The 26,493-nt window shown below is 35.7% G+C and overlaps 1 protein-coding gene across 35 annotated transcripts in view; it reads left to right on the forward strand.

Moving 5' to 3' along the window:
* Positions 1 to 26,493, forward strand: part of PTPRD (protein tyrosine phosphatase receptor type D) — a 2,309,829-nt gene that overhangs the window by 821,777 nt on the left and 1,461,559 nt on the right. For all 35 annotated transcript variants that reach the window (XM_054658683.2, XM_054658684.2, XM_054658676.2 and 32 more), the window contains one exon: positions 24,317 to 24,358. The gene's annotated coding sequence lies outside the window, so the exon portion shown is untranslated. The remainder of the gene's footprint in view (positions 1 to 24,316; positions 24,359 to 26,493) is intronic.

Genomic DNA, 26,493 nt, shown 5'->3' on the forward strand with positions numbered 1-26,493 from the left:
ACGTTTTCTGGTTCATTGTATATATTTATGATATGTACTGAACCGTCTGTCTTCCAAGATGCCATAGGACCTGTTCAAACTGAACTAGTTACCGTACTTGTTATAAGGCTAGTTTGGGTTTTTACATGCATTCGTATATTATTGTAGATCCATTCGTTTATTCAAAATATATTTATTGCCTATTGTAATACTTGGTCCCATTCTAGGCAACTACTGAAACACATTACAAGTTTTGAAGAGATTCATTAAACAATTTTAATATGAAAATAGCCAAAAATATAAGAACTGAATTTGACAGACAAACATTTATGTGAATGCCTAATTTCAAGCTAACATAATTATTAATATACATTAAGTCCTTGTTATTTTTCTTTGTTATGGATTTAATAGTTGATCAAAACTTAAATTTATACCTATTAAACTAGTATTGAGTTCATAGGAAGAAAATATCTATAAATGAGATTGTTTAATTAGCAACAGAATAACTCAAAAAACATTTGAGATAAAGCCACTGAAATCAGGCAGAAGGGAATTGATTTATTCTCCTCTCCACCTGCAGTGGGCAGCAAAGCCTTAGTTAGGTTTTAAGATTTCATAGAGAAAACAATAAGCAGGGAAGCAAACCAACTGCTCAAACAGTGGACAGGTGTCATTCTCAAGTCCCTGGGGAAGGTGGCTTTCAGCGGCAGGAAACAAATTAGATGATGAGGAGGATAAACATTTTATAAAATTCTTTGCCATATTTTTTCTCATTTAAGAAAAGTTGTCCAATGTCCAAGACAATACATCAAGAAAACAAAACAAACATTCACTTTTTAAGGCTATGAAACTCGAGACTTGGGCACATTAAGTCTGAGGATGGAGAGGTAATGAATAGTACAGTCTAGATTCCCAGCCAGATATTCCCACCTCTACATTAAAATTAGAGGAAATTGGGACCAGATTAGAAAGAGGTTCTGGCCTGCTAAGACCATCTTTGATCCCATGAAGTTAAGAAATTATGTGTGTTCTTTTAGTTGTTTCACAAAGATAAATAAAATATTTGCTCAAGTGATTAACCTCTGTTTTTGAAGACCTGAATATAATTGAAGTTCATCCAGAGAATTTATGAGAGATTTCGGTAGCTACAATGTTTACCTTAAGTTTGATTTGCACTTGTCCTGATAAACTACAACTCGATTTAATTTTTTTTTTTTTTTTTTTTTTTTTTTTGAGACAGAGTTTGGCTCTGTCGCCCAGGCTGGAGTGCAGTGGCGCAATCTCGGCTCACTGCAAGCTCTGCCTCCCAGGTTCACGCCATTCTCCTTCCTCAGCCTCCTGTGTAGCTGGGACTACAGGCGCCCACCACCACGCCCAGCTAAGTTTTTGTATTTTTAGTAGGGACGGGGTTTTATCGTGTTAGCCAGGATAGTCTTGATCTCCTGATCTCGTGATCCGCCCGCCTCGGCCTCCCGAAGTGCTGGGATTACAGGCGTGAGCCACCGCACCTGGCCGATTTAAAAGTTTTAATCACCTAGGGAATATGTCGATTATTTCCCCCTCAGTAGAGTGTCTTGGCCTGTGAACAGGGAAAAATAGTGCAGAATAAAATATTTTGGAGCAAGTAATTTATTGTTTGAGTTTATTTATATTCTGTGAACTTCTTATGTGACATCCAGTGCACTTCCCAAGCTTGAATAGTTACGCACTGAAAATCTCATGTGCTACGGGAACTTGCCTATAGGCCAAGGCATTCCGCTTGATGATGCTTACCTTGGATGTATATTAATGCTTTCTCCACCAAAGTTAGAGCCTGGTTTCTGAAACGTTTTAACATGTAATTCCTATTTAGAAAAATATATAGGCATACAAATATAAATATCAACTCAAAGTAGACTACAATAAATACTATGTATGGAAAGGCAAAAAATGTTATAAGATCCATCCAGATGTCCATGTAGCCAGCCAGAAAATATTTAAACATGTATAATGTGTCAGGTAGGCTGATAGGTGATGAAATATAGACATAAACTTAATGAAGGACTTTGAATCAATTTTTGAAAGTGTTAGAGAGGCACCGGAAACTTGTGAGTAAAGCGATAACTAAAGCAGGGGGTTCTTTTAGTTGTTTCCACTTTAGATCTAATTTTGACCCCAGATGAAGACCATGAAAGAAGAGTTAGATAGTTGTTGAAACACTTCACTGATTATTGCATGTCAGCTTCATGCAGAAAAAAAAAAAAACATTCTTTAAAATATGGCCAGATTTCGTTATCACATTTCCTAAAATGTTATAACCACCTGGAGCTCACCTGGTGGCTATTTGGGCTTTTCTTTTTACTTCTCCCCCTTTAAACATTTTTTTCTTTTGTATCAGATTAATATCATATACTGTGTCTACGGGATTTAAATAAAATCCATTACCAGGCCTTAGAAAGCTGTTTTAGTTTTCTTTCTTTTTTTTCTTTTTCTTTTTCTTTTTTTTTTTTTTTTTTGAGACGGAGCTTTTCACTGTCGCCCAGGCTGGAGTGCCGTGGCCCGATCTCGGCTCACTGCGAGCTCTGCCTCCCGGGTTCATGCCATTCTCCTGCCTCAGCCTCCCCAGTAGCTGGGACTACAGGCGCCTGCCACCATGCCCGGGTAATTTTTTTGTATTTTTGGTAGAGACGGGGTTTCACCGTGTTAGTCAGGATGGTCTCGATCTCCTGACCTCGTGATCCACCCACCTCGGACTCCCAAAGTGCTGGGATTACAGGTGTGAGCCACCACGCCCGGCCAGAGAGCTATTTTTATATCTTTTTTCATGGCATCCTTTTGCGAAAGAAAATTTGACTAGGAGCTTGTCCTCTGTACATTCATATGTGTATAAAACAATAAAAGGAAAGAAACATTTTTAGAAAAATTATAACTTCATGATTTATTTGTATTTCCCAAGTGTCTACTGATTGTAAAAGTGGTATACAGGCTGGGCGCGATGGCTCACGCCTGTAATCCCAGCACTTTGGGAGGCCGAGGTGGGTGGATCACCTCAAGTCAGGAGTTTGAGGCCAGCCTGGTCAAAATGGCAAAATCCTGTCTTTACTAAAAACACAAAAAATTAGCCAGGCACGGTGGCAGGCGCCTGTAGTCCCAGCTACTTAGGAGGCTAAGGCAGGAGAATCTCTTGAACCTGGGAGGTGGAGGTTGCAGTGAGCCGAGATCACGCCATTGCACTCCAGCCTGGGAGACAGAGCAAGACACTGTCTCCAATAATAATAATAATAATAATAATTTAAAAATTGATATACATTGTTCAGATTCAAATTTTTCTACTGTTTGTCATTTCTTTTGTGTCTTTAATCTTTCTCAGGTCTCTGACCTTTTGCAGTAGCGTTATTTTATCGTCTTTTCCTTTATCCACCTTATTGGGTGTCCCAAATCCCTTTTACCTGGTATGTTTTTCTCCATTCCTCAATCTTCTTTTTCTTTTTCTGAAATCTTATTTTACCCTTCCTTTGCTTTATGAAATGATGTATTTAGGAGAGTATGTGAGTTAAACTGTGACAAAAGAAAATTGACAGAAAAAAAGTAATATTAATTAATTAAATTTTGGACTGTAAAGGATTTGGCCTTTTTTTTTTTTTTTTTTTTTTTTACATAGTTGACATAAACACTTCCTGAATCTTGATACATATTTGTCAATGCGTTATATGTCATCATATATCATAAACCAATTGGACCTTTACCTGGAAGCTGACAAAGATTTTGAGCTTGGTGAGGTAGCACTCTCTACCACCCAACTATTTTACTACTGAGAGTATCACTGTTGTATAGTACTGTTTGTTCTTTTTTTTTAATGAAATATTTTATAAAATCTAGTTAAATGAGAAATAAAATTGATTTTTAAACATTTTTATGTATTTTTTTTTTATTAAATTGAGATGGAATTTCACTCTGTCGCCCAGGCTGGAGTGTAGTGGTGCGATCTCAGATCACTGCAACCTCCGCTGCCCGGGTTCAAGCAATTATCATGCTTCAGACTTCCAAGTAGTTGGGACTTTAGGCGCACACCACCACACAAGCTAATTTTTTTGAATCTTTAGTAGAGATGGGGTTTCGCCCCGTTGGCCAGGCTGGTCTCAAACTCCTGATCCACCTGCCTCGGCCTCCCAAAGTGCTGGGAAGACAGATGTAAGCCACTGTGCCCAGCCAATTTTATAAGTAAAAATATGAAGTTAATAAAAATTAGTATTAAGATAGGAATCTCTAGAGTGCAACTTACCTGCAAGTGATTTTTTTTTTATTATACTTTAAGTTCTAGGGTACATGTGCACAACATGCAGGTTTGTTACGTATGTGTACATGTGCCATGTTGGTGTGCTGCACCCATTAACTCGTCATTTACATTAGTGTGGCGATTCCTCAAGGATCGAGATCTAGAAATACCGTTTGACCCAGCCACCTGCAAGTGATTTTAAAGTACTCCTCCTCTTGCTTCTACCAGCAAGGGAATGTCCACTGTGCTTTACTTCTGTGCCCATAACATTCTGTTGTGTTTCTCACATGCTGTTTTTCAGTATTAGCATTTATGGTACAAAATGCTGATTGTGTGGTAATTTATTTTACTCTTATGCTTATATGACCTCATACCATTATACACAAATCTAATTACTGTAAAATTCTTCAGGTTCTTGATACTCTCTCGATGCTAATAAAGTTTTCCACCATGAATATAACCATGAAATGCATGCAAATGTATCAATAATTCTCAAAATAGTTTTAACTTATAATGGGTTAGAGTAGGCATAGAATATGTAAATTTTTTCTAGTTTTCATTAGTCTATGCAGGTAAATGTAATCATCTTACAGCTACTTCAGTGCATGGCAAATAATGGCAATCAATAAATGCTTGTCTTGAATTTGATGAAATACTATAATAGACATGAAAAGTTTTTAGGTTAGGTAAATATAATAATAGAAAACAGGCTTAGGCTATTGGTTTGTATTATTGATTATGAAATATGGAGAAGTAATATATTCTCATCATTGTATTTGGAGAAAAAACTAGGATAGTGAATAATTATAACATTAGCAAAGTGGTAATAAATAACTTAGTGGTTACAAAGAAAATTTTGGAGCATTTTGCCTTCATTTCATCATGACCTACTTGAAGCGTTGGCTTTGAATTTTTTTTGAATAATTATCGACTAGCAGGAATTGTGCAAAAATGGTACATTCTGTATGTACCCCATATCCAGCTTCCCCTAATGTTAACAACTGACATAGCCATTGTAAAATTTATTTGTACAATTGTATAATTAACACTGGTACTATAATATTAATTAATATGAGACATTATTGGAATTTTACTAGTTTTTCAACAAATATTCTTCTTCTGTTCCAGGACCCAAATTAGTATGTCGAATTGCATTTAAATGCTCCATTTCCTTAGTTTCTGCTGATCTGTGACCATTGCTAAATCTCTCTTTATCTTTCATTATCTTGAAACATTTTATGAGTACCATTTAGTTGTTCTGTGGAATGCCTCTCACTTTGGTTTATGTAATATTTATGAATGATTAGACTCAGGTTCTGAATTTTGGGCATAAAGACTACGGAAACTATGTTGTGTCCTTTTCAGTACATCATATCAAGGTACATGATAATGATATATATTTTGTCTATGAGAAAGTAGCATGTACTAGGTTTTTCCACCATAAATTTAGTATTTTTCCCTTCATAGCTAATAAATATACTGTAGGAGATACTGTGAGATTATGCAAATATCCTGCTTCACCCAGTAATTTTGGTATCCCTTGCGAATCTTGCCTGCAATAATTACTACTGTAGTGTTCCCTGAATGGCAATTTTGTATTTTTCAGATCCTTTCTATATTTATTATACAATAAGATTTTTGTTACTTAAAATAGTATTTGCCATCAATATTGAGCAGAAACAAAAATATACAATTTCATATTTTTGTTCCTACTTATTTTATAAAACTTTTCTTTCATTCTTTCTAAAGACTCTAGCTAGGTTGGACTAGAGTTTTTTTTTTTTCCAAAACATGTTTTAGCTAAACCGTGTTGGTGAAAGCAGTTATATTCACCCAAACCCTGTACATAGCAAACCCTGCTCAAACCATATACAATTTGTTGATAAAATGTAGGAGAGATTATATGTGTGTATAGGTGTGTGCGTGTGTGTGTATATATATATAATATATAATACATTATTAAGACATCATACATATATCTAATATATGTTTTATGATATAGATATAAACATATATATATATATACACACACATAAAATTTTAAATGCTGGTAATAAACATGGACAATATATTTTGACACTGGACTTCACTTCAGATTTTAAGCTAGCACGGTTCCACTAATGAGCAAATACTTTGTAATTGCTTTGAGTGAGTCAGTATGGTCTGTTAGGTTATTGATCTGCTAATTTAACAAATCTTGAAATAAGATGTACCTTGATGGCTTAATGGATTTGACTTTAGAGCTCCCTTATGGAAGTTTACCATGGCTTTGGAAGGAAATTTGTGAAACAGGACAAAGAAAGTAGTAAAATAAGTTGTAGTTCTAGAATGTGAGATTAGAATGACTTAAAATAATATTTTTTTCCTTCAGTATAATTGTGGATGCTGTGGTTGAAAGCTTATTTATACTAAATAAGCCATAAAAAGCTTGCAAGGTTAAATAAAAATTACGTCACTAGATTTTTTCCCCTAATATTCACTTTAAAATTTTCCGTAGTAAATTCCAAGTATTTCTCTGATTTATGAATGCTTTGCAGTTGGGAAGAATATGTTTTAGATATGTTAGCTTTATGCTTTGTACAGCTCTTCCTAAACTGTGACCCTTAAAACTATGCATTATATGTCAAAGAATAATTTAAAAAATACTTTTATAAACACTAACAGCAAATATGGCTTTGCTTATCTTATAGGAAATCTTTTGCACTTGTGTTAGCTTTCTGTAAATCTGTCTGATGACATATTGATGCAAATTACATTTTCATGTTTTGTGACTTCTGCAGTTATTGTTCAGCTTTATCATGACTCACCAAGAATTTTTTCCCTGCTATTTAAAATCACTAATGGATTTGCAGCTAACCTATGGCTTTAGTCTCTGGCAGTTACCTTCAGTATCACTTGTGTATGCATTGAGCTGATAAGTACTGTGGTTCATTTTACTCTTGAGCAAACCAAGTTTAATTAAAAAAAAAAAAAAGGAAGCAGGAGAGAAAAACAGATGAATAATTACCTTAGCCTGGGATAAAGGTGGTGAAAAATCACTTGATGGCTTTCTAATCTTTGGCAAGATATATTAAAATAAGGCTTGGGAGGGGAGGAACTGGCAAAAGAAGGTAGAGGAGACAGCAAGGGGTACAAAGTAGCGTTGTTCTTGTGCTCTTTATTATGACTTCCTTGGATTTCTCCAACTGTATTTTATTCGGTGTTATCAGTTTGATAAAATTATAATTAAAATGTACATCTCGGTTTAATTATAGATCTCTTCCCACATCAGTGGCTATTCCTCAATATTCCCAGTGCCATCGTTTCACATTACATTTTAATTTGTAAGTTCATCAGGAAGAACAGTGTACCCCAGCATATAAAGGATTACTTGTCATGACTCAGTAGGCTAACAAAGCTTTTGTTGAAAAGAGAAGTCTAATGAAAAGAAAGATTCTACTTCTCCTAGTCCAATTATTAGCTCAGATATTTCATGCAAGAAAGAAATTGGAAATTTTCCTCACTGCACTGTATAATATGCTTACTTTAAAACCTTGGTAAAAAAAATATACAAATGCACATCTCCTATAATGGGGAAAATCATTTGAGGATACCAAATATGCACAGAATCAAAAACAAACAGCTTTACTTTTCTAGATAAACTTTAATAATTACTGTTGCGTGGGAGAAAAGTTTCAACATTAGTCTTTTTTTTTTAATTGTCAAGGAATGAAAATCACTGATAATCTTGGAAGAATTTAAACAAGATAATTAAACATACATATAAAGGCACAATAATAAATTCCATGATGATTTGGTTACTTTCATGTATTTAGATTATATGACTTCATAATTTGGGCTTATCTATCCAGATATCTTAAAATACAAAATAAGTCAGTCAACATGTATTTATAAAGTACTGGAAGAATAACATTAGACAAATTCCAAGGAAGCAGATGTATCCAATCACAAAACAGTAAGATGAACTTTCATTTTGTGGGTTTCCTGAGTATTCAAAATACCATGCTGATTTCAAATTTCGATAACTTGTTATACACTGGAGTTTTATTATAATAACTGTGGGGACTTGAGAGAATGTTATAATTAAGGAGGTCCCACATAACCTTTTGTTTCCTTCTTTTGTCTTCCACATAAATAACTCAGAGCTATCTATACTCATTGCAATAGTTTTTCCCCAGGAACAGCATGGTTAAGTCAAAGGATTACTGGGCAGGGAGTTCAAAGTTGAGGGAGGCCAGTTTTATGTTTCTTAATTTATCACAACCTAGGGTTTCCTCATCTGTTAAATGTTTAGAAAATATTCTTTCCTCAGTTAATCAGTTGGTAACATACCTCGATTAGTCTATGATTCTCAATAATCATTTAAAGATGCAAATGTGTTCCTCCAATCGACAGACTGTCAATCAGTGAACAATCATAGCAATAGACATTGTGATTAGTAACTTTAAGGGGTTAGGAATTCTTAGAAAATCTTAATCTCATCGGCATTTTAAATTATAATTTAAATTAGGACTTACAGGGACCTGTAAGACAGTATATCTTATGACATCCAGGGAGTGTTTACTGAGATACTGACCATGTTCATGTATACATATACACACTGTGTTGAGATGACTGTAGGATATTATGAAAATTTCTGGAAAAAGAAACCGAGCAACCACCGGGAGTCAAAGAATACTTCTGGAGAAAGGTATCAAAATTGAGTCCAAAGGCCGGGTGCGGTGGCTCACGCCTGTAATCCCAGCACTTTGGGAGGCTGAGACGGCAGATCATAAGGTCAGGAGATCGAGACCATCCTGGTTAACACGGTGAAACCCCACCTCTACTCAAAATACATAAAATTAGCCGGGCGTGGTAGCGGGCGCCTGTAGTCCGAGCTACTTGGGAGGCTGAGGCAGGAGAATGGCGTGAACCCGGGAGGCGGAGCTTGCAGCGAGCCGAGATTGCGCTGCCGCACTCCAGCCTGGGCACCAGAGTGAGACTCCGTCCAAAAAAAAAAAAAAAAATGAGTCCGGACAAAAAATGTTAGTTAAAAGATAATAGAGGGAGATGGGTCTTAGCAAATCGGATTGTGTAAAAACCTACTGGATAGAGAGAGAATAGTCTTTTCGAGAAAGTTGTAAAGTTCATTAAGGCTAAACTCCAAAAGTTTCAGCATAATTCAGGGAAAGGAAACACTTGTTGAGCACCTACTGTATTTCAGTGTGCTTGGTGCTTCAGACTTCCTGTGTTACATGCCTTCACATGTCTCCAAATAGCCACACCTGATACTTCAATTAGGCAACTGTATATTATTGGTCAATTAGATCTTACTGATTTGATTAAATTTGACTAGATTTTCTTCTTCCAATGTCACCGTTGTCTTTCTTTTTTTCCCATTACATAGCATTTAACTTGAGCATTTTTGCGTATTTTTATCGAATGTTTATAAAATCATATATACTATTAAATTATTTTAAATTACTTGTTTATTTTTCGAACAGTGTTAGATGTACAAAATATTGAGTTTATAACAAGGAATTCCCTCTTCCCACTGTCAGTTAAACCCATTATTGACATCTTTACTTTGATATATTTGTTACACCTGATGAACCACTGTTGCTGCATTATTATTAACTGAATTCCATAGCTTATATCTGGGCTCACTGTTGTTCTTGTACATTCTATGGGTTTTGACTAATACCTAATGTCCACCATGAAAGCATCAAGCAGAATAGTTTCACTGCCCTGAAAACCCCCTGTGCTCCTCCTATTTGTTCCTCGGTCTCCACCCTCCCTGCCAACCCCTGGCCATCACTGATCTTTATGCTGTATAGCTTTGCTTATTACAGAAAGTCATACACTTGGAATATACAGTGCACAGATTTTCCAGACTGGCCTCTTTCACTCAGTCATTTGTTATTCAGGTTCCTCCATGCTTTGTCTTGGCTTGATAGTTGATATCATTTTATCAATGAATACTATTCCACTATGTGGATGTATCAGAGTTTGTTTATAAACTACTGTTTTCATGGATATTTTAGTTGCTTCCAGTTTGTGAGAATTATGAATAAGGCTGCTCTAAATATTAATGCACAGGTTCTTGTCAGGACTTAAATTTTCTAATCATTCTGATAAATACCTAGGTGTGTGATGGTTAAATCACATCATTTAGCTTTGTGAGAAATCACCAAACTGTCTTCCAAAGTGCCTGTGCCATTTTTGCATTATTATACCAGCAATTAATAAGAGTCCTTGTTATTCTGTGCTTGCTAACATTTGGTGGTAACTCTTTGTTACCAATGATACATGATCAGCATCTTTTCATATGCATATTTGTTATCTATGTATCTTCTTTGGTGAGATGTCTATTCAGATGCTTTGCCCATTTGAAAATTGGGTATTTTTTAATTGCTTTTATTTTTTTAATTTTAAAATTTAAACTTTTATTTTAAATACAGGGGTACATATGCAGATTTGTTACATGGGTATATTGCACTCAGGTAGTAAGCACAGTACCCAGTGGTAGTTTTTCAAATCATGCTCCCCTCCCTCACTGACCCCTCTTGGAATCTGCAGTGTCTATTGTTCTCATGTTCATGTTGATGTGTGTTCAATGTTTAGCTCCCACTTATAAGTGAGAATACGCAATATTTGGCTTTCTTGTTCTGTGTTAACTCAGGATTATGGTCTCCAGCTCCATCCATACTGCTCCAAAGAATGTGATTTCCTACCTTTTAATGGCTGCATATTATTCCATGGTGTATATGTACCTCTTTAAAAAAAGAAATCCAATCCACTGATGGACACCTAGGCTGATTCCATGTCGTCTTCACTATGATGAATGACACAATGATGAACATATGAGCGTATGTGTCTTTTTGGCATAATGACCTATTTTCCTTTGGGTATATACCCAGTAATGGGATTGCTGGGTTGAATGGTAGCTCTATTTTAAGTTTTTTGAGAAACCTCCAAACTGCTTTCCCTACGTGGCTGAACTAATTTACATACTAATTTACATAGCTGGTAAGACTGTGGAGAAAAGGGAACACTTAAACCTTGTTGGTAGGAATATAAGTTGGTGCTCCCTTTTCTCCATAGCCTTACCAGCTGTGGTTTATTGACTTTTTAATAATAGCCATTCTGACTAGTGTAAAATGGTATCTCACTGTGGTTTTGATTTGCATTTCTCTGATGATTAATGATTTTGAGCATTTTTTATATATGTTTCTTGGCTGCCTGTTTGTCTTTTGTGAAGTGTCTGTTCACATATTTTGTCCATTTTTTTAAATAAAGTTATTTGGTTTTTGCTTGTTGCATTTGTTTAAGTTTCTTACACATTCCGGATATTAGACCTTTGTTGGATGCATAGGTTGTGAATATTTCCTCCCATTCTGCATGTTGTCTGTTTATTCTGTTGATAGTTTCTTTCGCTGTGCAGAAGCTGTTTAGTTTATCCCGTGCCACTTATCAGTTTTTGTTTTTGTTGTAATTGCTTTCAGAACTTAGCCAAATTTTTTTTGTCAAGGCCAATGTCTGGAAGTGTATTTTCTAGGTTTTCTTCTAGGATTTTTATAATTTGAAGTCTTACATTTAAATCATCAATACATCTCAAGTTAATTTTTGTATATGGTGAAAGGTAAGACCCTAATTTCATTCTTTTCCATGTGGCTAGCAGTATCATTTATTGAATAGGGAGTCCTTTCCCCATTGCTTTTTTTTTTTTTTTTTTTTTTTTTGTCAGTCTTATCAAAGATCACATGGCTGTAGGCATGAGGCTTTGAGTTTTCTATTCTGTTTCACTGGTCTGTGTCTCTGTTTTTGTACCAGTATCATGCTATTTTGGTTTCTATAGCTTTATAGTTTGAAGTTGGGTAGTGTGATGCCCTGGCTTTGTTCTTTTTACTTAGGATTGCTTTTACTATTGGGGTTCTTTATGGTTCCATATAAATTTTAGAATTTTTTTTCTAATTTTGTGAAGAATGACTTTGGTTGTTTTGTAGGAATAACTCTGTACTCCCATACTTTGTGCCATAGCCTGGAGGCACCAGAACATGGCCCAGGTCAGGTTCCAGCTGTATTTGGGGATCTGATGTAATTCTCGGTCACCAGGAGTGTATGAACGTAGAGCATTCAGGCTGGGCTGCTAAGGCTACACTGTGTACCTGTTCCTGCAGAGTGGCTATGCGTGGCCCCTAGGAGGGGGCAGACAGGGAGCATGGGAGGGGCAGACAGACAGCAGGACTTACAAAACAGACATGCCTTAGTCATGGGGAAGCCAGTCTTGCCCTCTCCTGACTCGGAGGTCAGCTGAGAACAATGCCTCCGGGAATCGGGGAGTTCCAGGGGATGGGCATCTATGGCTACTTTTTGCTGGAGCTGCCCAGCACACAAACATTTCTGTGCTACACACCACCTGAAGGCCTGTCTCTGCCTTTTCCCCAGGGAGATCCCCCTGCCGGATCACATATTCATGGAGGACACAGCTTACCTTGTAGCTAGGATCCTAGAGGTCCACAGAGAGAGTGAGTTATCCCTTAGTTCCTGCACTCACCCCTCTCCCAGGAGCCATTCAGGGCTGGGAACTAGCCCTAGCATTCCCTTATGCTGTGCACGGTTCCTAACTTCCTTCCTCTTCAGCCTTGCCTTCAATGTCACTTCTCCATCCACCTCAGCTTTTTGTTTCCAAACATCTGCCCATATTATGGTGGTTTAGTCAATAACTGGATCTCTCTATGGGAGTGTCACTTCCTAGCTGCGTCTCTTCAGCCATCTTGTCTCCCCTCTCTATCACTGCCTTTCTTGAGGAATCACAGCTAGTGCTAGTCCTATTCTTGGAATATCTTCTTTGTCCAAGCTTTTCTAGCATTTTCTTTCTGCTATTCAGATGGCATTATAGACAATGACTCATGTATAAACCCATTTGGGGTAATTGTGTTGAAGGGTATGATGTTTTCACCTGATGGTACTCTAATTCTCTTTATAGAAATTTACAATTTATGCATTTTACTGATTATAATGCATTTTACAAAAAAAAAAAAACATTAAAACCTTCTTTAATATTAGTATACAATATCAACATGTTTCCAGAGTTATTTATTTAACCTTTTTGTTTTTGTTGTTGAGATAGAGTCTCACTCTGTTGCCCACACTACAGTGCAGTGATGTGATGATGGCTCACTGAAAACTCGACCTCCTGGCTCAAGCAATTCTCCCATCTCCGGCTCTTGAGTAGCTGGGACAACAGGCATGTGCCACCATAACTGGCTAAATTTTGTGTTTTCTTCTTTAAAGGCAGGGTTTTTTCATGTTGTCTAGGCTGGTCTCAAACTCCTGGGCTCAAGTGATCCACCTACCTCAGCCTCCCAAATGGCTGGGATTACAAGCCTTAGCCACCACACCTAGCTGGAATTATATATTTATCTTAAATAGTTGAATTTATTTTTGACACATAAACATTTAGGTGTGTGTGTGTGTGTGTGTGTGTGTGTGTGCATGTGCATGTATGTGCATATTTTTATTTGTGTTGGGGATGCTTCAGAGGAAAGTGGTACCACATATTTATGAAAGATTTTTCACCTCCAAAATAAGTATCCTGGACTTAGAATGTTTTTAAAAATGTATTTTGATCACTTCATTTTATTGAGGAACATCTGAGGACCAGAGGTAGGAGTATTTCTAATTTTTTACTTTCCAGTGTTCTTACTATATTACATGTTAGCCATAACAACTAGCATATCTGTTTCAAAATGTGAAGTTGTACATGACAAGCTATGTGTTTATAAAACAACTCTTCAGTGGTACCCAGACTGTCCTCACATGGATGTTCAATTTAAAAGGTATTTTTAGTAATTGACTAGAAAATTGATCCCCTGAATTTATGCCTTTCAACCCAGAGGACAAGAGAAAGTATGTACTGACTGGAAAATGTGTGTGTAAAATTAGCTGGTTATTATCTAGTTAACGAATGGGCTTTGCTGTCTGGTATGCTATGAAGTGGAAGTGAGCAGTTGTTGGAAGGAGAATATAAATAGTGCTTTATGAGACTATATTGATCTTCCTTTTGTTTTCAATTTAAGGTTTTGAAAAAAAGTAATTTTAAAGTAAAGGAAAAGTTTAGTAAAAGTCACTATCTTCATTTTAACATGTAATGGCTGATTAGGTTGTTAAACTAGCATGTTCTTTTTTTTTCTTGTTAGCTAGAAGGGAGTAGATCGTATTTTGGATTCAACACATGCAAAAAGAGCAACAAATAATAAATTACACTATGAATCATATTGTTTATTTTTTCATACATCCATTCAACAGATGTTTTCTCAGTGTCTGTTGTGTGCCAGGCATTATGCTAGATGCTAGATGAGAAAAATCAAAAAGCAAAGTTTATTAGGGCTGGAAGCTCATAAGTATAATGGAAGATACAGATCAGTAAAGCAACAGTTGCAGGAAAGGGTTATGGCACATGAGTTCAAGAGATATAAGAGGAATTAGGAACATACAACTAAGACTAGGATAAAGATGGAAAGGGGGATGGTATGAACTTAGTACTGAAAGAATTAGCCTCAGTAGAGTTTTAGATAGGAGGATAAACCTGAAAAGGGTATTCCAAGAACAAGGAATAGAATCTAAACATTCAAAAATGAAAGAGAACATACATATTCAGTGGACAGCAAGTGGTTTAGTTTTCCTCCAGCAGAACGTGGGCATGGCTAAATGTGGGCATGTAAGACTGCTGAGCAAGGCAGGAGTCACTCACTTGATGAAATCTTTTACCAGAAAGTGCTTATATTAACCTAGGTGATGAGAAGCTCTTTAAGAAATTTAGTGGGAGTGACATAAAAAGGATTTGCTTTTTTTTTTTTTTTTTTTTTTTTTTTGAGACAGAGTCTTGCTCTGTGTCCCAGGCTGGAGGCAGTGGCCCGATCTCGGCTCACTGCAAGCTCCGCCTCCCTGGTTCACGCCATTCTCCTGCCTCAGCCTCCCAAGTAGCTGGGACTACAGGCGTCCGCCACCACGCCCGGCTATTTTTTTGTTTGTTTGGGTTCCATTTTCAGTAGAGACTGGGTTTCACCGTGTTAGCCAGGATGGTCTCAGTCTCCTGACCTCGTGATCCACCCGCCTTGGCCTCCCAAAGTGCTGGGATTACAGGCGTGAGCCACCGCAACCAGCCAAGAATTCGCTTTTTAGTAATCTGCCTATAATAGAATGAAAGGGAGATTGGGTGAAGATAAAATTGAAGGTGGGGAGATCAATTAGGAATTCTAGCCTCTGAATGCTGCATGAATCTTTTATCTACTACTCTTCTCTCCAGAAGAAAGTTTGGGTGTAAAATCCTAGAAATACAGAGGTGAATTAATTATTTGATTGTAATTCTAATTATTTTATTCTATGGTGAGGGAAATGAGGTCAAACAGGTTAAATAACTTGCCCAAAGATGGAGAGATTCTGACTAAACAAGAATTTAGGACCCTGATCTTCTCCTTCTTAAAACCCGTAGATTAAAATTCACAAGGAACCAGCCCTTCAGCTTCAGAGAAATATTTTAACTCAAGTATTAATGGTGCTATGTCTGTGTTAGCAGTACAATAAAACAAGTGACCTTCATGGATAAAGTTCTCTGTGGTTAAAATTAAAAAGACACAGGAAAATGGGATTCGATTATTAATGCAATTAGTTGATGAACTTGTGGGGTGACAGATACGTAAATGCCTGTTACAGACTGATGATAATGGAGCATTTGACTCTCCAAACTGGTGCTCAAGTTTAGCTCTCAGAAATAATGAGGGACTTACTTCCTTCATCTTGCCTCCTTTTCAGGTACTAATGCTACATTTCGATAATGATGTACAACCCAGCATAATGTCAGTGCTGCCATTACTCCACGTTAATTCCATTATTACTTTGTTTTCTGTTGCTGTAGCTTATGATTGTTTTGAAGATCAGGCATTTATGAGGTACTATCATGCATAAAACAGCAAAAGAATATAACGATTAACCCTCCTGGAGACTGCCAGGTTTATAATATGTTAACAAAACGGAGACAAAAGAAATATGTTAAGGCTATGACACACTGTAATGATTAGCATTTACTTAGAATCTTTTTTAAAAAAATAACTCCCTCAAGGCTTCTATATGAATGCCTACATCACATTTAAAAGTATAATGGATCCTTCAAACTAAAGAGCTCAATGCCTGATGAATGGAACTAGTAGCTCATATATAGAAAGAATGTTTTACAGGTACAGATATTTATTTAGGCTGGTGGCCTTAGCTGGCTGTTGAAGTTGATAGTATTCACTATGAGATTAATCAGACAACTACAATTCCTAGTAAGGACAAGTGATTTCTTAAAGAACATAAGTTAATAAATGATGGAACCTCGTGCTTGAACCCTTGGACCCTGAGCCCAAATCATCACCCTATCCACTGTGTTAAAAGGAGTTTGCACTTTCACCAGTGCACTGTTGTTTAGATAGTAAAATACATCTTAAAATGTGAATGTATATAAATATGTATCAATATTCTCTTAGCCCCCCAAATTCTAAATTTAGGAAATTTGAATTTTAGATAAAAAGTCCTCTAGGATGATACAAATTAAAATCAAACTCCAAGTGTTTTAATGATCTTGAAGAGCCAAATAGCACCTGACGATTCATCATTTCTAGCTACGGGGCACACTGTGACCTGGAACTCTTGATTCCGATATCCTTAGCATTGTCAGTATAACTCATTTTGAGCACTATGACTTGAACAAGGCAGACCTTAGTGCAAAGGCAGAGTAGATGTCCACTTACCTGCGTGAGTCCAGCCTATTTTTCATGTTTGTAGAATAGGAGATTAACACTTCACTCCTCTGGAATAAAACATTGACATTGCCTGTACAGGCAATATAATATTATGGTGGAAAAATAATTTAAAGATGCAGAATAAAGAAAATCACCACTCAGAGATAACCATTAAGAACAGTGCTTATCTTTTTTTTCCCCCAAGATTTCTGTGGGTAGACTATACCAAAAGGGGCTTGCACCTGTCTTCACCGTTTATAAAAGAATTGGATGTTGGAATGTTCCAGGCAACCTGGTATCAGTCTTGCTTCAGCAGCATAAATTGGCATTCATGACCAGGTGCCTTTTACAATGCTTTCTTTATTTGTAAAAATATGAATTTGCTAAACTCTCACTTGGAGATAATGGTACAACAAGGCTTAGACTGTTTCATTCTAATATAGCAGTGTATGTACCTTATAATGAGGGAATGGAGCAGAGGATGGAATACTCTTTATTCTTTATGTCTTATGTCATGAGATATTCTATAATACCTCTCTTAGAGAATTAAGGAAGATTACCTTTTGATCCTCCAAATGAGAAAGGGGAAGTTTTAATTGGATGTCATCACTGTCAATCATCATGTATATATTAGAGAGAAGCAGGAGACTTCAAGAGTGAAGCAGTTACCACATTGTATTCATATATTATAACTGTGGGAAGAAACATTCTTCTCCCTGGGCTTCCTAAGAGGATGGAGAACTGTGCTGAAAAACCCTTGTGAGGCATATATCCTTCTTTATTCTGAGGGTTTTACTCTGATTTATAAAAAGAAACTATTCATTTGGGGGGATGAGGAGGGAAAGGAGGTTTACATTAAAGGGAATTCTTGATTTTCTTGTGTTAATATAGTTTAACCCAATGAGATCTTTTTATACACTTATCTCTTCATCTAAAATCATAAAATTCACTTGATATTCATATGACAGTAAGTTATCTTTGAAAACATGGTTTACAAATAAAAGCACAATATTTCCTATGTGCTATGGGAATACTACAGTTTGTTTATTCTATGATAAGGCATTTAGCTTATTTCCTTTTTTAGAAAGAAGGGGACTAGCATAAATAGTACTGAAATGGATGATCAGAGTACATCAATGTTTGTCAGCATACGTGAATGTGTCCTTTTGAGAGATTCGTAGAAGTGAAATAACTGAGTAAAAGGGAGCAAATATTTTTTAAGACTTTGATGCATGCTTGTAAATTGCTTTTCAATTTATAGTGCCACCAGCAATGAGTGAAGATGGCAGTTTTATCACACCTGCTCATTACTATCAAAACAACGTGAAAGACTTGCTATATGAAAAAAGATAATATTTACTTTATATAGACAGATATCATCAGAGACAGATATATACTAAGCTATTCTCAGTAACTAAAGTGTTTGTGATAGACTCTCTTCAGGTCAATAGATTGCTTTAGAAGGCATTTGCAGAGCAGGAAAGAGAAGCTTGTGTCCACTGATGGACAACCCTTTGAAACCTAGGAATATCAAGAGAGCTTCTATTATATGAGCCCATGAGAGATAAATGTTAAATGTAAAATGCAAGAACACTGAGGATAAAATTTACCCGTCACATATTTGTGTAAAGCTACACTCTAACTGGAAATTATCAGTTGTATTAGTTTACTAGAACTGCCATAGAAAAGTACCACACCCTGGGTAGCTTAAACAACAGAAATGTATGTTTTCATGATTTTGTAGGCTAAAAGTTCAAGACCAAGCTATCAGCAAGGTTAATTTCTTCTGAGAGTCTTTCTCCTTGTCTTGTAGATGGCCGTCTTCTCTGTGTCTTCATGTGGTCTGTCTTCTGTTTATCTCTCGCTGTGTTCTAACATCCTCTTCTTTAAGGACACCGGTCGCACTGGATTAGGGCTCAAACTAATGGCATTATTTTAACTTAATGACGCTTTAAAATACCCTATCTCTAAATACACTTATATTCTGAGGTACTGGGGGTTAGGACTTCAACACAGGAATTTTATGGGACACAATTCAGCTCATAACACCAATATGTTGAAATTTCTAGTTTCTTCTTAAAATGTAATGCAAATAAACAATGATGCTTATCTGTTTATTCACTAATTATTATGGCATCATTACTGTCTTTTATGAGAGTAAAATATGTTGCAGACTTATTGTTCTGGATTTATTTTGAAGTCATTCTGTTTATAACACATCTGGTTTAAGCAGATACAAAGACATTGGATTTAATAATAATTTTATTTGATTTCTTAAATATGTTGCAGACTTATTGTTCTGGATTTATTTTGAAGTCATTCTGTTTATAACACATCTGGTTTAAGCAGATACAAAGACATTGGATTTAATAATAATTTTATTTGATTTCTTAAATTCAGTTTACACACTGTATAGAGCATCTTTCTTTGGAATACAGAATGTCATTGAAACGTCACACATCAGTAGGGATGTATGCTCTTGAAATTGGGTTGTATGTCAGTAGGGAATTTAAAATGAAGTTAAAAGTTCCTCCAAGATAGGTTGAAAAAAGTAAGTTATTTTAAAGGCTTAACATTTAAATAAGGTGATGTGGAGTAACTCTGCTGCCTATCCTTATGATCTTCTTACAGCTTTGTCAGGGAAACAATGATACAACTGAAAGAAAGGCTTCCACGATAAGCTCAACTTCTTATGCTTATAAACTTGTCATGTATGACATGGTTGGTTCCATTATAGTAACAAGATGGATACATCGAATTTTGACCACAAATGACATGAAATAACTATGTACTTCAGAATATGAATTAGGTTTGGAAATATGTTTATTAAATGCAGTTTATATATACATACACTTATGAATGTGTTAACTATCAGACACCTTAAAAGAAATAGACACTGATAAGAAATGATATAAAACATTGACTTTATGTGTATCTCTGGAAATTATATACATATATTATGTAGTCAAATTTATTAGATACTAATAGTTAATAAAGGTGGGAAAAAGAACATAATCTTGAGCAACTTTACAACGTTCAGATTGGGCGTAAGGTGCATAAATCATTGTGATGATCATTTAATTTGTTTTGGAGTAAAATAGTGATTCTGCTCTGGTGAAGTAATAATTGTTGACTTCCATCTGCTTTTGTAAGAATACCTCTTATTGTAGTCAAAACACAGGAAAGATTTGTAGTTCTAATGATACTGCATTACTGTGCATATTTGACCATTTCCAAGTAGGCTCTAAATATGGACCTGTCTTTTAAAGCACAATAACTGTAAAATAACAACAACGAAAACAAAATTCCCCTCACCTCCTACCCTTCCTCTTCTCATTTCATCAATATACTTCTTTGGCTCTAGAGCTCTAGAAATCCATCTGTAATTAATGAACTGTTTTATGGAATTATTTTTTTTTTCTCCAGATTTTCGACCTGTGCAGTGAATATACTTGGAAGCAATCAACAAACAAACATGGCCCATTTTTTATGTTGTCAGCATCACTAAATCAATATTAAGAAAACATTCATATTTTACAGGTTAAGTACTCCGAGTATTATGATAGGAATGAGACATTTGAAAACAAGCACAATGAGAATAGTGGAAAATTTCACTTTAGATTACATTAAATGGTGACAATAATACTGTGTTCAAGGATCAGTTTTAGTTCAAGACACTGAACATATTGCATCTTTATATAACTAATACCAATACAAATGTATCTTAGTTTTGCTTATGGTAGTTCAGTTGTTATTTTGGTGTAAATTTAAAAAAAAAGTAAGATTAAACCACCGTATTTTTCTTAAAAGTGACTTTGGTTGTTACTTGTTAAATTGTGATGTAATATAAAATTTCTCTCATGCTGTAAGAATGGCAATCATTAAAAAGTCAGGAAACTACAGATTCTGGAAAGTATGTGGAGAAATAGGAATGCTTTTACACTTTTGGTGTGAGTGTAAATTAGTTCAACCATTGTGGAAGACAGTGTGGCGATTCCTCAAGGATCTAGAACTAGAAATATCATTTGACCCAGCAATCTCATTACTGGATATATACTCCAAGGATTATAAATTATTCTACTATAAAGTCACATGCACATGAATGTTTATTGCAGCACTGTTCACAATAGCAAAGACTTGGGACCAACCCAAATGCCCATCAGTGATAGACTGTATAAAGAAAATGTGGCACATATACACCATGGAATACTATGCAGCCATGAAAAGAATGAGTTCATGTCCTTTGTAGGGACATGGATGAAGCTGGAAACCGTCATTCTCAGAAAACTAATACAGGAACAGAAAATCAGACACCACATGTTCTCACTTGTAAGTGGGAGTTGAACAATGAGAACACATGGACACAGGGAGGGGAACATCACACACCGGGGCCTGTTGGTGGGTGGGGGGCTAGAGGAGGGATAGCATTAGGAGAAATACCTAATGTAGATGACGGGTTGATGGGTGCAGCAAACCACCATGGCACGTATATACCTGTGTAACAAACCTGCAAGTTCTGCACATGTGTATAAAAGGGCTTCTGGTGGCCAGGCACGGTGGCTCAAGCCTGTAATCCCAGCACTTTGGGAGGCCAAGGCAAGCGGATCACGAGGTCAGGAGATCGAGCCCATCCTGGCTAACACGGTGAAACCTCGTGTCTACTAAAAAATACAAAAAATTAGCCGGGTGTGGTGGCGGGCACCTGTAGTCCCAGCTGCTCGGGAGGCTGAGGCAGGAGAATGGTGTGAACCCGGGAGGCGGAGCTTGCAGTGAGCGGAGATTGCACCACTGCACTCCAGCCTAGGTGACACAGTGAGACTCCATCTCAAAAAAAAAAAAATAAATAAATAAAAAAGGGCTTCTGGTTAAAACATAGTTTACAAAATATCTTGTCCACCCTGTAAACTTGACACCACCAGTGTATAAAAGGGCTTCTGGTTAAAATGTAGTTTACAAAATATATCGTCCACCCTGTAAGCTTGACTTTTAGAACTTTTCTTATTAAGCTCATAGTCGTTTTATTTTTCTTCTTTTCTTGTTGTTATTTTATTTTTTCTTTTTGTCTTCTGAAGTCTTATTTCCTCCTAATATTAGCCTATATTAAAGTTAAATTAAACCAATCTTAAATAGTAAATATGCCTCCTCCTTTCCTTCTTTCTATAACTTATTCCTATCCTAGGGTGTATGTGCCTATCAGAAAAATCAGAACAAGTAACCTTAATCCGATTATAATGCCCAAGCTATTCCTAATGGCTAGAGGGATGTGCATGTTACAAACTGAAGTTTGTCTGTTTACTCTTTAAGCTCAACCCTGATTACGTTCGTACCATGTTTCTCTGTGATAAATTCATCATAGCCTGGCAGTAATGCTGACTATTCAGAGGTTTAAGCAATCCCTTTACCCCATACTTTTGTTTTCATGGCTATTAGACAATTGGATTCTTAGGTGACCTGTGGAAAACTTTGTTTCCTTGTCATTTAAGGAGGTTTTCTGTTTCTCTAGTCATGCCAGACTACATGTAAGCATAGAACATCAAATTATAGTTATTAGGAAGAATTTAAAATGCCTCATTTCGTCCCTGCCAAAAAAAAGTACTGCCATTTTTACTTTGATTTCTCTGATGTAAAATTCATGAATAAAGTTTATCATCCATACTTGTGTTTCTCGATTATTTTGAACATAATAAGAGAAGAAATGAAACACAAGCTAAGGTTTTTACACTGACGGGTGGTAGAGTAGAAATATCATTTATGAATAAGACATAAGTATATTTAAAATATGAAAATTATTTAATATTTTACTTTTCAAATGTTAATAGTTTTAATAGCTAACATTTATTAGTCACTTACTATGTCCCAAAAACTGTTCTAAGCAATTTATTTGTAATGACTCATTTAATCTTTACAACTGCTTCATTGTACATGAAAATTCAAGTCTCGGAGAGGGTATGTAAGTAGTCTACAGCGTTGGCTGATTAGCTATCCAAGGAGCCAAGATTCAAATAAAATCAAGAAGGTGTGAAAAAGACTAGTTTTGGCCATCAAATAAAGAAGTTGGCCTAGGGGATTTTATATATGTATAAAACCACAGGCATAAATGTATTTTAAGCAACAACATCCTGTTGCTAAATATTATATGATCTAAGTGATGGTGTATGTATGGATGCACTTGTATTTTGTGCTGTTTCGATGTTAGCTTATGGAGCATTCTAGAGCACACAGTAACCTGATTTCCTTCCATCACCCAGTAGCTCCGTAGGCATATTCATATAACAATAACAACCAATCCCTTGAATCATAAGTCTGAATCCAGTTTACTTGATGATCCAGTTAGGTTTCTTCTGGAACTGAAATTCTTTGAGTTTGAGAATATTAAATATGGAAGAAAATTGCTTATACTTCTATTTTTTATGGGTGTTATTTTTCATTCATAGCAAAAAATTTTACTCCAAAATAGTAGTAGAGATCACAAGATAAATAGATTTTTTTCTGGAAATTTTAGGCAGATAGAATGCCAGAACATATGAACAAAGTGGTTTTTTCCTTCTACATTTAATTGAAATTCTTATAATTAGATTTATCACATTTGCAATGTGAGTTCTCAGATTCAGATAATCTGTGCCTTTAGGTAGATGAGTTTCTGAACATATTTAGAAGTGTGGCACTGCATCTAATAGAATAATAAGCTAGAAATAATAGAAATTTGGTGCTTTAGCTCAGCAATTCTATTTTCTCTTTTGATGTTTAAAATACTCAAGTTCAATAGAACATATTTAAATCTATTATCTGTGCCTTCATTCTAGATGCACTGCCTGAAAGTTTTTGAAACATTATTACTATAAAACTATATCTCTGTTAACTTTAATGAGTGCTTCACTGCCACTTTTTGATGAACAAACATTATAATGCTTTTATTATAAAATCTATTTAATCTGCTTCATCTTTCTGATTTAAATCTAATAATTCATGTAGCATTTTTGAAAAGCGATGTTTGATTTTTTGCATAAAATTGATATCTGTATATATTCTTTCTTTCTATAATTTTTTCCTGGAAAGTTTATTTTAAGACATAAAGGAACAGAAGTCCTTTGGGTTCAAATTATGAAGTATTACAGAATATTTGCATTCTGTCTTTTTTGTCTTAATGTGCTTTAATTAAAAAAAGATAAGACATCTTTTTGAAATTAATGGGAAGATACACAATATGAGCAATGATGGAGTTTTAAAGTTTGTTCTTATTTTAGTTTTATATATTGGTATTTCTCAATCTATGCATTTACTAAGTATATTAATAGAAATATTCTTTCTTTTATATTAGGTTTCTGTCCTGAGACCACAGCAGAATGTGCCTTGGACAAAGGTGAGTATATTTAAAATATATTTTAAATTTTCTCCATAAATGAAGTATAAAAATATTATGACAATAATTATATTACTGTTGCATGCTTGGAAATATGGTATTATAGTTCATGTTTATATCATGGGACATGCACTTTTTGTCTGGTAATATGTAATAGTGAGGAAACATCAGAATTAGAACTCTGGCTATCAAATATATACCATTGCCTGGGTACAGAAAGCCTTAATCCATACAATCTATATTAAAAGAACTGTTAACACTAATGCGCTTGCAAGTTAAATAATGGAACTATTCAAAGGTTGATGAAAGATGTTTAACATGTCTTTAATGACTCTGAAGATGGAATTATTGAAATAGGACATATGTAAATTAAATTATCAGGCAAGAACTACCTAAAAGTATCTAGGTTTTGGGGGAACAAATAGAGAAATACATTTAGAATTAAAACCAATTTAAAAAGAGGAAGGAATTAGGAAAATAAACACATTAACAGCTCAGTAAACAGTATATAAACGTACTACATGAAAGATAGGGGGGATAGTTCAAGGTTAATACACAATGCCTGTTATTTCAAACTGGAATGCTATCATGAAAAAAGATGTTATTAAAGATTATTGAAAAGATCATGAGCTATAACTGAGTTACAAGAGAGAGTTGAAAAGAAAATGTATAAGATGAATAAACGTCACATAGAGGAAAACCTGTGAGTACTGAGTAAGGGAACTAAGATTCCTGAGGACAGTCGTGAAGGAGGATGACAACTGACAAAATAAATATCACATACAGGAGCTATTAATTATCACGGCTTCTCTAAAGAGAAATTAACAAGAGAAAAATTGCTTGAACTAACATATAAAGAATTTACGGGCTGGGCGCGGCGGCTCACGCCTGTAATCCCAGCACTTTGGGAGGCTGAGGCGGGCAGATCACGAGGTCAGGAGATCGAGATCATCCTGGCTAACACGGTGAAGCCCCGTCTCTACTAAAAATAAAAAAAAAAAATTATCCAGGGGTGGTGGTGGGTGCCTGTAGTCCCAGCTACTCAGGAGGCAGTGGCAGGAGAATGGCGTGAACGTAGGAGGTGAAGCTTGCAGTGAGCCGAGATCATGCCACTGCACTCCAGCCTGGGCGACAGAGCGAGACTCCGTCTCAAAAATAAATAAACGAATAAAAGAATTTACGTAAGCTTCAGGATTAGGTAGTGGGAGAAGGTTAGTTATCATTTTTGTAGATATATTTAAATATTGAATAGATTCACAATGTCTGACAAGGGTTTCTCTAAAACTTTTCTAGATTAGCTATCCTATTCAAGGTTCTTCCAGCCCCACACATGACTTGATGAGTCACTGTTCTTTATTTTTCCCTGTATTAGAGTAATTTTACATTGAAATAAAAGTTGGGCATCATTGGTTTGAGGTTATCAGAAAAATGTAGGCATATATACTATCATTAGTAATTGATGCCTGTTCTATCTCATGCAAACGTAATGCTTGGGGAAATACAGTTATATGTACATACTCATATTTCTTATTTGGCCCAAAACATACTCTATGTTTTCTGCAGTGTTACTCATATGGAAAAAGAAAACCTCCTATAAATGCATATGTTCATAATTTTCTGAGATAATAAAATTGAAAACTCTCCCAGATATTTTTTTGCCACTCTTTTTCATATAATTTTTTGGTCATTTTCCATATCTGTAAAGAGACTAATGTGACTTTAGAATATGCAAAGAAAATAAGCCAGCTGACGTGCACTGCCAGACAGGGAATGAATGGCTCCAGGCACAAATCTCTGTTGTGTCAAGGCTTTGGCATGACATTTGGCAGGGACTTAATCAAACACAGCACAATGCAAATAATCTCAGTTTCCCATGGACGTGCAGCTTCGACCTCGAGCCTGCTGTTAGTCATTACCACTCTTTTCTCCTGATATTCCAGAAAATGATATTTCTGGTAATGAACTGAAAACTAGAACATTTCCTAGGTGTTATTACACTGTGAGGCAGTTGGGGGGATCGTGACTTTGAAATTGGACCTTCCTGGGTTTGAAGTATGAGTCTGTCACTTGCTATCTGTGGAATCCTGGAGAAGCTACCTAAGATATAAAATGAATTTATTAACAATAATCACAGG

Source organism: Pan troglodytes, chromosome 11 (assembly GCF_028858775.2).
Source record: "Pan troglodytes isolate AG18354 chromosome 11, NHGRI_mPanTro3-v2.0_pri, whole genome shotgun sequence".
In the NCBI taxonomy this organism is placed as follows: domain Eukaryota; kingdom Metazoa; phylum Chordata; class Mammalia; order Primates; family Hominidae; genus Pan; species Pan troglodytes.